The 14,222-nt window shown below is 40.2% G+C and overlaps 1 pseudogene; it reads left to right on the forward strand.

Moving 5' to 3' along the window:
- The first annotated feature begins 12,678 nt into the window (after positions 1-12,678).
- Positions 12,679-14,222, forward strand: LOC136165235 (tropomyosin alpha-3 chain pseudogene; annotated as a pseudogene).

Here is a 14,222-nt window from a genome sequence, read left to right on the forward strand (position 1 = left end):
CAGTGGATTTCCTGCCCCATCTTTGTTGACTATAAATGAATTCTTGGAGATGTTAAGGCTCCAGACTCCAGAGAACTGACTAGGAACACAGCCACTTGGTGTGTGGGCCTTACTAAGGATGAACACTTGGCCATCAGTTTTCACAAGCCTGGGCCTGGTTAAAGAAACACTGGAGCAATTAGATATTCCAGTGGTCATGTATGGATGTGAGAGTTGGACTATAAAGAAAGCTGAGCACTGAAGATTTGATGCTTTTGAACTGTGGTGTTGGAGAAGACTCTTGAAACTCCCTTGGACTGTAAGGAGATCTAACCAATCCGTCCTAAAGGAAATCAGTCCTGAATATTCATTAGAAGGACTGATGCTGAAGCTAAAACTCCAATACTTTGGCCACCTGATGCGAAGAGCAGACTCATTGGAAAAGACCCTGATACTCGGAAAGAATGAAGGCAGGAGGAGAAGGGGGTGACAGAGGACAACATGGTTGGATGGCATCACTGACTCAATGGACATGAGTTTGAGCAAGCTCCGGGAGTTGGTGATGGACAGGGAAGCCTGGATGGCTGCAGTTCATGGGATCTCAAAGATTCAGACACGACTGAGCAACTGAACTGACTGACTGACTGAAGGTAAAAAAGGGGAAAACAGACCCTAAATTTCATTTAAAAAAATTATCTCAAAACTGACCATGGGTTTATATACAAATTTTAAAACCTATAAAAATTTTAGAAGAAAATTTAAGAGAAAAATTTCCAGGGCCTAAAGTTAGGTGAACAGTTCTTAGATGAAATGCTAGAAGTATGATCCATAAAAGGGAAAATTAGTAAATTATACACAATCATAATTAAAAGCTTTTGCTCTATGATAGACCGTGCCAAGGGAATAAGGAGACAAGATAAAGACTTGTAGAAAACATCTACAAGTCATATATCTGACATAAGACTCACATCTAGAATATATAAAGAACTCTCAAAACTCAGCGCTAAATAATCTGATTGTAATTGGGCAGAAGACATGAATATATTATCAAAGGGATGGTAAAATTGATGGTAAATAATCAAATGAAAAGATGTTCAACATAATTAACTATTAGAGGAATAAGATATCACTACACAATAATATAACAGTTAAAGTAAAAAATAGTAGCAATACCAAATATTGTTGACCATATTGAGAAACTAGGCCTCTCAGAGAGTGCTGGTGAGAATATAAAATGGCATAGCCTCTCTGGCAAATTAAACATGCACTTACCATACAAATCAGCAATTGCATCCTTGCACATATATTCCAGAGAAATGAGCATTTTTGTTCACACAAAAATCTATATGTGAATATCCATAGCATCCTTACTCAAAATAGCAAAAAAAGAATAATAATAATAATAATGGAAATAATCTAAATGTACCTCAATGAGTGAATGATTATAAAAATTCTAGTGTTGATGCATCCATACAAAAGAATACTACTCAGCAATAAAAAGAATGTGTTAAGATTTCCAGAATGGTGGTATGAGGAACTTAAGAAAACCTCTCCCCTAGACAGACATCTATTAGTGTGGCCAAAATTTGCAGTTGTCACCACTTAAAGACTAGATATTTATCAAAGAGTTTACAACAAATTGAGAAATAATTATCTTTTAAAATTATGGAAACTCAGTAAGTGGGAGACTGTGGTATTTGAACTGGGGACTGCATCCATTCCCTCACATCTCTGTCTTGTGTTTCAGTTGGGTAGGCAACCAAGCAGCATTTCCTTTCTCTCCCAGTTCCATGGTATGGAAGAGCTCTTCAGGGTGGATCTGGCAGTCAGTGGACATCAGCAGATTATCTACCATCGCTCAGTGACACAGAAGGCCTAACTTGAATGGGTGGTGGCAAGTCAGGCAACAATCCATCTTCCACCTTACCTTACCTTCCACCTTCTACACTCAACCTCAACTTCCACCACGTAGAGAAGATCTACGTGGGTGGTTAGTGAAGAGTGCACAAGCACTTTACAAAACAGCTCTATGTACTGGGGAAGCTACTTTGGTGGCCTCAGCAACAGAGTTGCAACTTCCAGCTCCACCATCTTCCTGGGGCATAAATATTCTGTGTAGATTCAATAGCCAGTGAACATATACAGATGCCATCCTTCCTGGCTCTGAGCTGTGGAAGATCCATAGTGAGCAGTGTCAGGAACTGGGAGGCAATACCTGTTCCTGCCCACCTTCCTTACACACAACTCCTATTCCATAGCACAAAAGTTCTTCCTAGAGAGGAGTGGAGCAAGCCTCAAAGCCTAGCAACACCTTGCCCCGACCAAGGAGCTTGACTTGACTTCAACTGGATCAGACTGTGAGGCAATCTATGTCACATGGCTGTTGTAAACACTGGAGTAGTCAGCTAGTAGTTAGTAGAAGCTAAAAGCTGGGTGTTATACCAATAGAAGCAGACCAGCCAAAAACTTGATGGGGACATTGGAGAAAGAGACAAAGAGAGCCAGCTAAAATCAGTCATCTTGGTGGATGGGGAGACTTCACACATTCCCAAGACTGTTAACTCTGTGGAGCAACACCAAAGGCTACACTGAAGGGAAAGTAGACCTCACTGAACCGGTCCAACCAGGTCTGTAAACAAATGAACAAGCAAACAATACAACAAGCCCATTTCTGGGGAACCGGGAAATATCCAAAGTTACTACAACATATTATCTGAAATGTCAAGTTTTAAGAAAATATATATAAATAAACAGCAAAATTGATTGATACACAAGAAAAAAGCAGGTGGTAGGAACCATCTGCAAAAGTGCACTAACATCTTGGTAAACAAAGATACAAAGTCGCTGTGTTCAAAGAACTGATGACAGTGTCTGCCCAAACAGATAATATCAATAGAGATAAAAATCACAAAAAATCAAATAACGTTACAGAGTTAAAAAGAACATAATCAAAAGGAAAATTTTACTAGAGAAATCAACAGTAGATTTAATGTAGAAGAGTAATTAGCATACTTGAAGAGAGATGTGCACTCTGAAGGAATAAATAAAAAATAATGAAGAAAAACTGACAGAGCTGCCAAGAAATGGTGTACACCGTTAAGGGCACCAACATATGCATAACAGGAATACCAGAAGGTAAGGAGAAAGGAGTAGAACAGATGTTAGCTGAAATCATTGTTGAACATTTTCCGTGTTAAATGAAAAATAGTACCTAACACATCTGTTGTAAGCTGAAGATTGGCCTCCCCAAATGCATCTTCACCCTCATTTTCAGAGAACATTACCTTGTATGGCAAAAGAGACTTTGCAGAAAAGATTAAGTTAAGGATCTTAAGAAAGGGAGATTTATACTGGATTATTTGGATGGGCCCAATGTAATCACAAGGATCTTTATTAGAGGGAGGCAGGAAGGCCAGAGTAGGAGATATGACAGTAACAAGAGATTGGATTAATGTGGCCTAAATCAGGGAATATCAGCAGTCTCTAGATATTGGAGGAGACAGGGAATAGGTTCTTCCCAGGAACCTCCAGAAGGAACTATCCTTAATAGTGTCTTGAGTTTAGTCCCCTAAGACTCATTTCAGACTTCTGACTTCCAGAACAATAAGAGAATAAATTTATGTAGATTTAAGCCTTAAATCTGTGGTAATTTGTTATAACAGTACTAGGAAGCTAACACAACATTCAAAACGCTCAAGAACTTCAAGTAGAATAAATACAAAGAGATTCACACCCAGACACATCATATCAAAGAAATATTGAAAGACAAAGAGAAAAACCTTGAACCCAGAAAAAAGAAAAATGAATCCTCAAAAGGGAACCCCAAAATATTAAGTTAACTTCTCATCAAAAACAATGGTAACCAGAAGGCAGTGGAAAACATATTCAGAGGGCTGAAAGAAAAAGAAAAAAAGCCATCAACCAAGAATCTTATACTAAGTAAAACTATCTTTAAAAAATGAAGGCATTAAAAAAATAGAAAAATCCAAGATAAGAGAATTTGCTGCTTGCAGATCTGCTTCACAACATTTTTTAAAGAAATTCCTTGGGCTAAAAGTAAATGACCACAGATGAAAATTTGAATCCACATGAAGAAATGAAACGCTCTGGCAAAGGTAGTTACAAAAGACACTACAGTGCACTACAATGCACACATCCCTTTTCTCCCTTTAACCTACTTTAAAAGCAATTTCATAAAGCTATATGTATGTATGTATGATGTATAAAGCTAATTTTATTTTGGGGTTATTAACATAGAAGCATAATACCTTTGATAATAACAGCATAAAAGTGGTGGGTGGGTAAGTAAATAACACTATATGGGAACACGAATTCATAGGAAGAGATGAACATAGAGATGGTAAATGAGAAAGTTAAGCTGCGGGGGCAGGGGCCCTGGGTGCAGCAGACCTGGGTATGGCATAAGCCCTCTTGGAGGAGGTTGCCATTAACCCCACCACAAAAACGCCAAAACATAATCAGGACTGAGGAAACAGACTCTTGGAGAGCACAAACAAAACCTTGTGTGCACCAGGATCCAGGAGAAAGGAACAGTGGCCCCACAAGAGACTGACCCAGACATGCCCATGAGTGTCCAGGAGTCTCTGGTGGAGGCACGGGTCAGCGGTGGCCCGCTCCAGAGTCAGGGGCACTGAGTGCAACAGTGGGGCCTTTTGAAGGAGGTATCCATTATCTTCTTTACCTCCGCCATAGTTCGGCCTCAGGTCAAGCAACAGGGAGGGAACACAGCCTAGCCCATCAACAGAAAATTGGATTAAAGATGGATTAAAATTGGATTAAAGCCCATCAACAGAAAATTGGATTACTGAACATGGCCCCAACCATCAGAACAAGACCCAGTTTCCCCTCAGTCAGTCTCTCCCATCAGGAAGCTTCCATGAGCCTCTTATCCTTATCCATCAGAGGGCAGATAGAATGAAAACCACAATCACAGAAAACTAACCAATGTGATCACATGGACCACAGCCTTGTCCAACTCAATGAAACTATGAGCCATGCCATGTAGGGCCACCCAAGATGGATAGGTCATGGTGGAGAGTTCTGACAAAACGTGGTCCACTGGAGAAGGGAATGACAAACCACTTCAATGATCTTGCCTTGAGAACCCCATGAAGAGTATGAAAAGGCAAAAAGGTGACACTGAAAGATGAACTCCCCAGGTTGGTAGGTGCCCAATATGCTACTGGAGAAGAGTGGAGAAATAACTCCAGAAAGAATGAAGAGATGGAGCCAAAGCAAAAACAACACCCAGTTGTGGATGTGACGGGTGATGGAAGTAAAATCTGATGCTGTAAAGAGCAATATTGCATAGGAACCTGGAATGTTAGGTCCATGAATCAAGGCAAATTGGAGTGGTCAAACAGGAGATGGCAAGAGTGAATGTCGGCATTTTAGGAATCAGTAAACTAAAATGGACTGGAATCATGAATTTAACTCAGATGACCATTATATCTACTACTGTGGGCAAGAATTCCTTAGAAGAAATGGGATAGAAATCATAGTCTACAAAAGAGCGCAAAATGCAGTACTTGGATACAATCTCAAAAATGACAGAATAATCTCTGTTTGTTTCCAAGGCAAATCATTCAATATCACAGTAATCCAAGTCTATACCCCAACCAGGAATGCTGAAGAAGCTGATGTTGAATGGTTCTATCAAGACGTACAAGACCTTCTAGAACTAACACCCAAAAAAGATGCTCTCTTCATTATATGGGACTGGAATGCAAAAGTAGGAAGTCAAGAGATACCTGGAGTAACAGGCAATTTATTCCAAATAGAAATTTGGCCTGGGAGTACAAAACAAAGCAGGTCAAAGGCTAACAGAGTTTTGCCAAGAGAATGTGCTGGTCATAGCAAACCCCCTCTTCCAACAACACAGGAGAAGACTCTACACATGGACATCAACAGATGGTCAATACCAAAATCAGACTGATTATATTCTTTGCAGCCAAAGATACAGAAGCTCTTAATATACAATCAGCTCTATACCAGGGCTTCCCTGGTGGCTCAGACAGTAAAGCGTCTGCCTGCAATGTGGGAGACCTGGGTTCAATCCCCAGGTTGGGAAGATTCCCTGGAGAAGGCAATGGCAACCCACTCCAGTACTCTTGCCTGGAAAATTCCATGGATGGAGGAGTCTGGTAGGCTACAGTCCATGGAATTGCAAAGAGTCGGACACGACTGAGCAACTTCACTGGTTCATACAATCAGCAAAAACTAGACCAGGAGCTGACTGTGGCTCAGCTCATGAACCCCTTATTGCCAAATTCAGACTTAAACTGAAGAAAGTAAGGGAAACCACTAGACTATTCAGGTATGACCTAAATCAAATCCCTAATGATTATACAGTGGAAGTGACAAATAGTTTCAAGGGATTAGATCTGATAGACAAAGTACCTGAAGAACTATGGATGGAGGTTCGTGACATTGTATAGGAGGCAGTGATCAAGACAATCCTCAAGAAAAAGAAATGCAAAAAGGCAAAATGGTTGTCTGAGGAGGCCTTACAAATTAGCTGAGAAAAGAAGGAAGCAAAAAGCAAAGGAGAAAAGGAAAGATATACCCATTTGAATGCAGAGTTCCAAAGAACAGCAAAGAGAGATAAGAAAGCCTTCCTTAGTGATCAGTGCAAAGAAATAGAGGGAAACAATAGAATGGGAAAGACTAGAGATCACTTCAAGAAAATTAGAGATACCAAGGGAACATTCTATGCAAAGATGAGCACAATAAAGGACAGAAATGGTATGGATCTAACAGAAGCAGAAGATATTAAGAAGAGGTGGCAAGAATACACAGAAGAACTATACAAAAAAGATCTTCACGACCCAAATAATCACGATGGTATGATAACTCACCTAGAGCCAGACATCCTGGAATGTGAAGTCAAGTGGGCCTTAGGAAGCATCAGTATGAACAAAGCTAGTGGAGGTGATGGAATTTCAGTTGGGCTATTTCAAATCCTAAAAGATGATGCTGTGAAAGTGCTGCACTCAATATGCCAGCAAGTTTGGAAAAGTCGGCAGTGGCCACAGGACTGGAAAAGGTCAGTTTTCATTCCAATCCCCACGAAAGGCAATGCCAAAGAATGTTCAAACTACTGCACAGCTGCACTCATCTCACATGCTAGCAAAGTAATGCTCAAAATTCTCCAAGCCAGGCTTCAACAGTACATGAAACAGTACACATGAAATTCCAAGCCAGGCTTCAACAGTACACATGAAATTCCAGGTGTTCAAGCTGGTTTTAGAAAAGGCAGAGGAACAGAGATCAAATTGCCAACATCCATTGGATCATCTTAAAAGCAAGAGAGTTCCAGAGAAACATCTATTTCTGCTTTATTGACTATGCCAAAGCCTTTGACTGTGTAGATCACAATAAACTGTGGAAAATTCTTCAAGAGATGGCAAAGCAGACCACCTGACCTGCCTCCTGAGAAATCTGTATGCAGGTCAAGAAGCCACAGTTAGAACTGGACGTGCAACAACAGACTGGTTCCAAATCGGGAAAGGAAAACGTCAAGGCTGTATATTGTCACCCTGTTTATTTAACTTATACACAGAGTACATCATGTGAAATGCTGGCCTGGATGAAGCACAAACTGGAATCAAGTTGCTGAGTGAAATATCAATAACCTCAGATAAGCAGATGACATCACCCTTATGGTAGAATATGAAGAACTAAAGAGCCTCTTGATGAAAGTCAAAGAGGAGAGTGAAAAAGTTGGCTTAAAACTCAACATTCAGAAAACTAAGATCATGGCATCTGGTCCCATCACTTCATGGCAAATAGATGGGGAAACAGTGACAGGCTGTACTTTGGGGGGCTCCAAAATCACTGCAGATGGTGATTTCAGACATGAAGTTAAAAGACGCTTGCTCCTTGGAGGAAAAGCTATGACCAACCTAGACAGCATATTAAAAAGCATAGTGATTACTTTGACAACAAAGGTCCATCTAATCAAAGCTATGGTTTTTCCAGTAGTCATGTATGGATGTGAGCTGCTGCTGCTGCTAAGTCACTTCAGTCATGTCCGACTCCGTGTGAACCCATAGATGGCAGCCCACCAGGCTTCCCCATCCCTGGGATTCTCCAGGCAAGAACACTGGAGTGGGTTGCCATTTCCTTCTCCAATGCAGGAAAGTGAAAAGTGAAAGTGAAGTTGCTCAGTTGTGTCTGACTCTTCATGACCCCCTGGACTGCAGCCTATAAGGCTCCTCTGTCCACAGGAGTTTCCAGGCAAGAGTATTGGAGTGGGTTGCCATTGCCTTCTCCCATGGATGTGAGAGTTGGACTATAAAGAAAGCTGAATGCAGAAGTGATCCTTTTGAACTGTGGTGTTGGAGAAGACTCTTGAGAGTCATTTGGACTGCAAGGAAATCCAACTAGTCAATCCTAAAGAAATTAGTCCTGAATATCCATTGGAAGGACTGATGCTGAAGCTGAAACTCCAATACTTTGGCCACCTGATGCAAAGAACTGACTCACTGGAAAAGATCCTGATACTGGGAAAGATTCGTGGTGGGAGGAGAAGGGGACAACAGAGGAAGAGATGGTTGGATGGCATCACTGATGCAATGGACATGAATTTGACTAAGGTCTGGGAGTTGGTGATGGACAGGGAAGTCTGGCATGCTGCAGTCCATGGGGTCACGAAAAATCAGACACAACTGAGTGACTGGACTGAACTGACTGAACTATAACTGTATGCTTGCTCTTCTTTCTTCCCTAAGATTCTTTAAAGGACATCAATTATGTAAATTAATAATTATAGCAATGTGTTATTGGGTTTGTAACACACACACACACACACACACACACACACACACACACACACACACACGCAGGCTTCCTAACTAGCACTAGTGGTAAAGAATCCGCCCGCCAATGTAGGAGACATAAGAGGCTCAAGTTTAATCCCTGGGTCTGGAAGATCCTCTTGAGGAGGGCAGAGCAACCCACTTCAGTATTCTTGCCTGGAGAATCCCATGGACAGAGGAACCTGGTGGGTCACATCCATAGGGTCACAAAGAGTCAGACACAACTGAAGCAACTTAGGACACAGGCAGTATGTACAGCAATAATACAACAAAAGGGGGGAGAAAAGAGAACTGTAAAGGAGTAAAGTTTCTATAGATTCTTGATTTAAGTTAATTTAAATCTGGAGTCCATTTTGATAAGATTTATACAGGCATATCTCATTTTACTGTGCCTCACTTCATTATGTTTTGCAGGTTTTGCTTTTTTTTTTAAAAACAAATTGAAGGTTTGTGGCAATCCAGTGCCAAGAAAGTCTTATTGGTACCATTTTTCCAACAGCGTTTGCTCATTTTATGTCTCTGTGTCACAGTAATTTTTGCAGTATCATAACCCCTTCACCAACAGAAAGATTATGAATGGTTAAAACGTAATTAAAATGCAGACATTATCAGACTAGATAAAACAAAACAAAGATCCTACTACTTACTGTCCCCAAGTGACACACTTTAAATTCAAAGATACAAACAGTAAAAGAATGTCGAAAAAAAATACCAAGAAAACCACAGAAGAACTGGAGTAGCTATACCAGTACCAGGCAAAATGCATGTTAAAACAAAAATATTACTAGAGACAAAGGACATTCAAAAATTATAAAGAGGCAATTCATTATGAACATATATCCATCAAAAACATAGTCTAAAATTCATGCAGCAAGAATTGACAGAATTGAAGAGGAGAAATAGACAATAACAATGGCAAGAAGAATACTTTAATAATCCGTTTCAGTAATAGATATAGTTGAAGGTAAACAATGACAAACAAGACTGGCACAATACCATAAACCAATTAGACCTCGGATCTATGGAATGCTCCATCCAACAACAGCAGAATACACATTTTCCTCTAGAACACATGGGATGTTCTCTAGAACAGACCACATGTGATGTCAAAAAATAACCTCAATAAATTTAAAGAATTGAAATCATATCACTGATACCCTTTAGCCAAAATGGAATTGTCTGAAACGAATAATAGAATAAAATCTCAGAAATTTACAAATATATGGGGAGTAAATAACAAATTGGTGAATTTATAAATATATGCAAAGCAAATAACCAGTGGGTCAAAGAAAATATGACAAGGTAAATTAGAAAATACTTTGAGATAAATGAAAACATCATAAAACATCATAACACATCAAAACATGATCTGTTAAAACAAGTGTTAAAAGTAACTTTATAACTTCAAATACCTACATGAAGAAATAGAAAATTTTTGGATCAACAATGACCTTTAATAATAAGAAAGAAAAGAAATTAAACCCAAAATAAACAAAAGGAAGGAGTTGATAAAGATTATAGTGAATCAATAAAATAAAAGAATAGGATACAAAATAGAGAAAATAACCAAAAGTTAATTCTTTGAAAATACCAACAAAATTGACAAATCTTTAACTAGACTGACAGTGGGGGAAAAAAGAATCTGGAATGATTTACAAAAAAAAAAAAAAAAAGTTTATGAGGGAATACTATGAACAATGGCATGTCAACAAATAAGATAATATAAATGAAATGGACAGACTCTGAGAAAGGCACAGAGAACCCAGACTCAAGGGGAAAGAGAGTGTTTGATTAGATCCATTACAAAAGATTAGAGTAGTGATTTTTAAGACTTTCCACAAAGAAAAGCCTAGGACTAGATGACTTCCCAGGTGGCGCTAGTGGTAAAGAACCTGCCTGCCAATGCAGGAGACAAGAGATGCAGGTTTAATCCCTGGGTCAGGAAAATCCCCTGGAGAAAGGCGTGGCAACCCACTCCAGTATTCTTGCCTGGAGAACCCCATGGACAGAGGAGCCTAGGAGCTACAGTCCACGGGGTTCCAAAGAATCAGACACTAATGAGGTGACTCAGCACAACACAGATGACTTCAATGGTAAATTCCACCAGAAATTTAAAGAAGAATTAGTATTATTCACAAATTCCTCCAGAAATAGAAGAGGAGGGGATACTTCTCAATTCATTCTTTGAGGTATTTCCCTGATACCAAAGACAGACAATATCATCACAATAAAACTACAGATTATTGTCTCATAAAATATATACATAAAAATTCTCAGTAAATGGACTTCCCTGGTGGTTCAGTGGTTAAGACTCTGTGCTTCCAATGCAGGGGGCATGGGTTCAACCCCTGCTTGGGGAACTAAGGTCCCCATCCACTATGTAGCTATATATATATATATATTTATACACGTTCTCAGTAAAATACTATCAAACTGAATCTAGCAACAAAGGAAAAGGGTTATACTCCATGACCAAGTGGGATTTATGCCAGAAATGCAAGGTCAAATTAGTACTCCAAAATCAATTAATTTTATAAATCATATTAATAGATTAATAACAAAGTCTACATTATAATCTCAATAGAAACAGAAAACCATTTGAAAAAATTCAATACCTTTTCATAATAAAATATTCAACAAACTAGCAGAATATAGAAGACTTCCTATAGAAGCCTACTAGAATATAAAAGATTTCCTCAATGTGATCAAGACTGTGTGCAAAACCCCCACAGTGAACATCCTACTTAATGATGAATGACTTACTGGATGCTTTCTCCATAAGATGAGGAACAAGACAAAGATGGCTGCTCTCACCACTTCTTTTTTTTTTTTTTTTTTTCAATTAATCTATTTTAATTGGAGGATAATTACTTTACAATAATGTGATGGTTTTTGCCATACATCAAACATGAATCGGCCACAGGTATACATGTGTCCCCACCATCCTGAACCCCCCTCCCATCTCCCTCCCTACTGCATCCATCTGGGTTGTTCCAGAGCACCAGCTTTGGGTGCCCTGCTCCATGAATAGAACTTGCACAGGTCACATATCTTACATATGGTAATGTACACATTTCAATGCTATTCTCTCAACTCATTCCACCCTAGCCTTCTCCCACCGAGTCCAAAAGTCTGTTCTTTATATCTGTGTCTCTTTGCTGCACTGCATGTAGGATTGTCAGTACTGTCACTTCTATTCAGCATTTTGCTGGATGCTCCAGCCAAGGAAATTAGGCAAGAAAAGAAATAAAAGGTATCCAGACTGGAAAACATGAAGTACTGAACAACTGAAGTGAAATTAATAAAATGATTCCATTTACACTAGCATCAAAAGAATAAAACTCTTAAATAGAACTGGAAGCTTTGTACACTGAAAACCATAAAGCCTTCCAGAAAGAGTTTAAAGAATTTCTAAATAAAGGTTAATATAAAAACATTCAATGTTCATGGATCAGAAGACAATACTGTTAAGATGGCAATCTCTCCATATTGATCTATAGAATCAATGAAATTTCTATCAAAATTCTAGCTGCTTGTTTTTTCATAATTCAAGATGCAGATCCTAAAATCTATACGAAAATTTAAGGATTCAGAACTGAAAAAATAATTTTTTCAAAAACCCAAGATTGGAGGACTCATATTTCTTGATTTGATTTTAAAACTACAAAATTATACAAAGACGGTGTGGTGCTGACATAAAGATACCACACACAAACATTAGCTCAAAATGGTTATAAAAACCTAACTGTAGAGTTCCGGTATTTCAGGGCGGAGCAGGCGGAAGTAGGGGTGAGAAGCGACTGCAACGCCGAGCGGAGGAGGCAGGAACCCGAAGGCAAGCAGGAGCTGGGTGGGGACCATGGCCGGGATCACCACCATCGAGGCAGTGAAGCGCAAAGATCCAGGTTCTGCAGCAGCAGGCCGGTGATGCAGAGGAGAGGGCCGAGCGCCTCCAGCGGGAAGTGGAGGGGCAAAGGCGGGCCCGAGAGCAGGCTGAGGCTGAGATGGCCTCCTTGAACCCTAGGATCCAACCGGTTGAAGAGGAGCTGCACCAAGCTCAAGAGCTCCTGGCCACTGCCCTGCAAAAGCTGGAGGAAGCTGAGAAAGCTGCTGATGAGAGCTAGAGAGGTATGAAGGTTATTGAAAACCGAGCCTTAAAAGATGAAGAAAAAATGGAACTCCAGGAAATCCAACTCAAAGAAGCTAAGCGCATTGCAGAAGAGGCAGAGAGGAAATATGAAGAGGTGACTCGTAAGTTGGTGATTATTGAGGGAGACTTGGAACGCACAGAGGAGCGAGCCGAGCTGGCAGAGTCCCATTGCCGAGAGATGGATGAGCAAATCAGACTGATGGACCAGAACCTGAAGTGTCTGAGTGCTGCTGCAGAAAAGTACTCTCAAAAAGAAGACAAATATGAGGAAGAGATAAAGATTCTTACCGATAAACTCAAGGAGGCAGAGACACGTGCTGAGCTTGCTGAGAGATCGGTAGCCAAGCTAGAAAAGACAATTGATGATTTGGAAGATAAACTAAAATGCACCAAAGAGGAGCACCTCTGTACACAAAGGATGCTGGACCAGGCTCTGCTTGACCTGAATGAGATGTAGAACACTCCAGTCCCGCCCTGCCGCTGCTCCTCCCTCTCACCCCGACTCCGCTGAGGCCAGCCTGCCCGAAGCTGACCTTTAAACTGAGGGCTGATCTTTCACTGGAAGGCTGCTTTCTCCTTTCGCCACCTCTCCCATCCCCTTACTCCTGTGTCCTTTTCACCAAACTGTCTCTGCCTCTCCCCAGAGATTCCAGTTGGGCTAGAGGTTGAGCACCTTTGGGAGCAACGTTTAAGGGAATGTGAGCACAATGCAAAGTGTCTTTAAAAGCATGTTGTGATGTACACATTTTGTAATTACCTTTTTTGTTGTTGATGTAACAACCATTTGTAAAAAAACATTCCAGATAATTCCGGAGTTCTGAAGCAGCAGTCTAATACCTTTCTCACTTTTGGAAGGTAACGTTTCAGCTTAATGCATATTGCCTTCTCCAGAGAGAAAAGGAAAAGGTTTGGGCCTGCCTTACTGAGAGCCTAGCAGCCCAGAGAAAGGCTCCATTTGGGGAAACCTCATTGCTCTGTAAAAAGTACCCGCCAAACCAGAAAGATGATTCCAGGAGGAGTTAGCCAAAGAAAAGAAAAAAAAAAGTGCTGTTCAGGTTTTCAGCTTTACGGTATCTGGACAACTTTTTTTTTTTTTTCTTTTTTCATCAGAAGTGACCAAACAATTAAGATGGTGAAACCTCTGAGACCAAATCCTTGTCCCAGCTCTACCCTGTCCCCAACTGCTCACAGAGTGGATCATGTGCCCTTCATGTTGAAGTGACCACTTATGTGCTCTCCTGCCTCCTTGAAAG

This window comes from Muntiacus reevesi, chromosome 1 (genome assembly GCF_963930625.1).
Source record: "Muntiacus reevesi chromosome 1, mMunRee1.1, whole genome shotgun sequence".
Taxonomy (NCBI): Eukaryota; Metazoa; Chordata; class Mammalia; order Artiodactyla; family Cervidae; genus Muntiacus; species Muntiacus reevesi.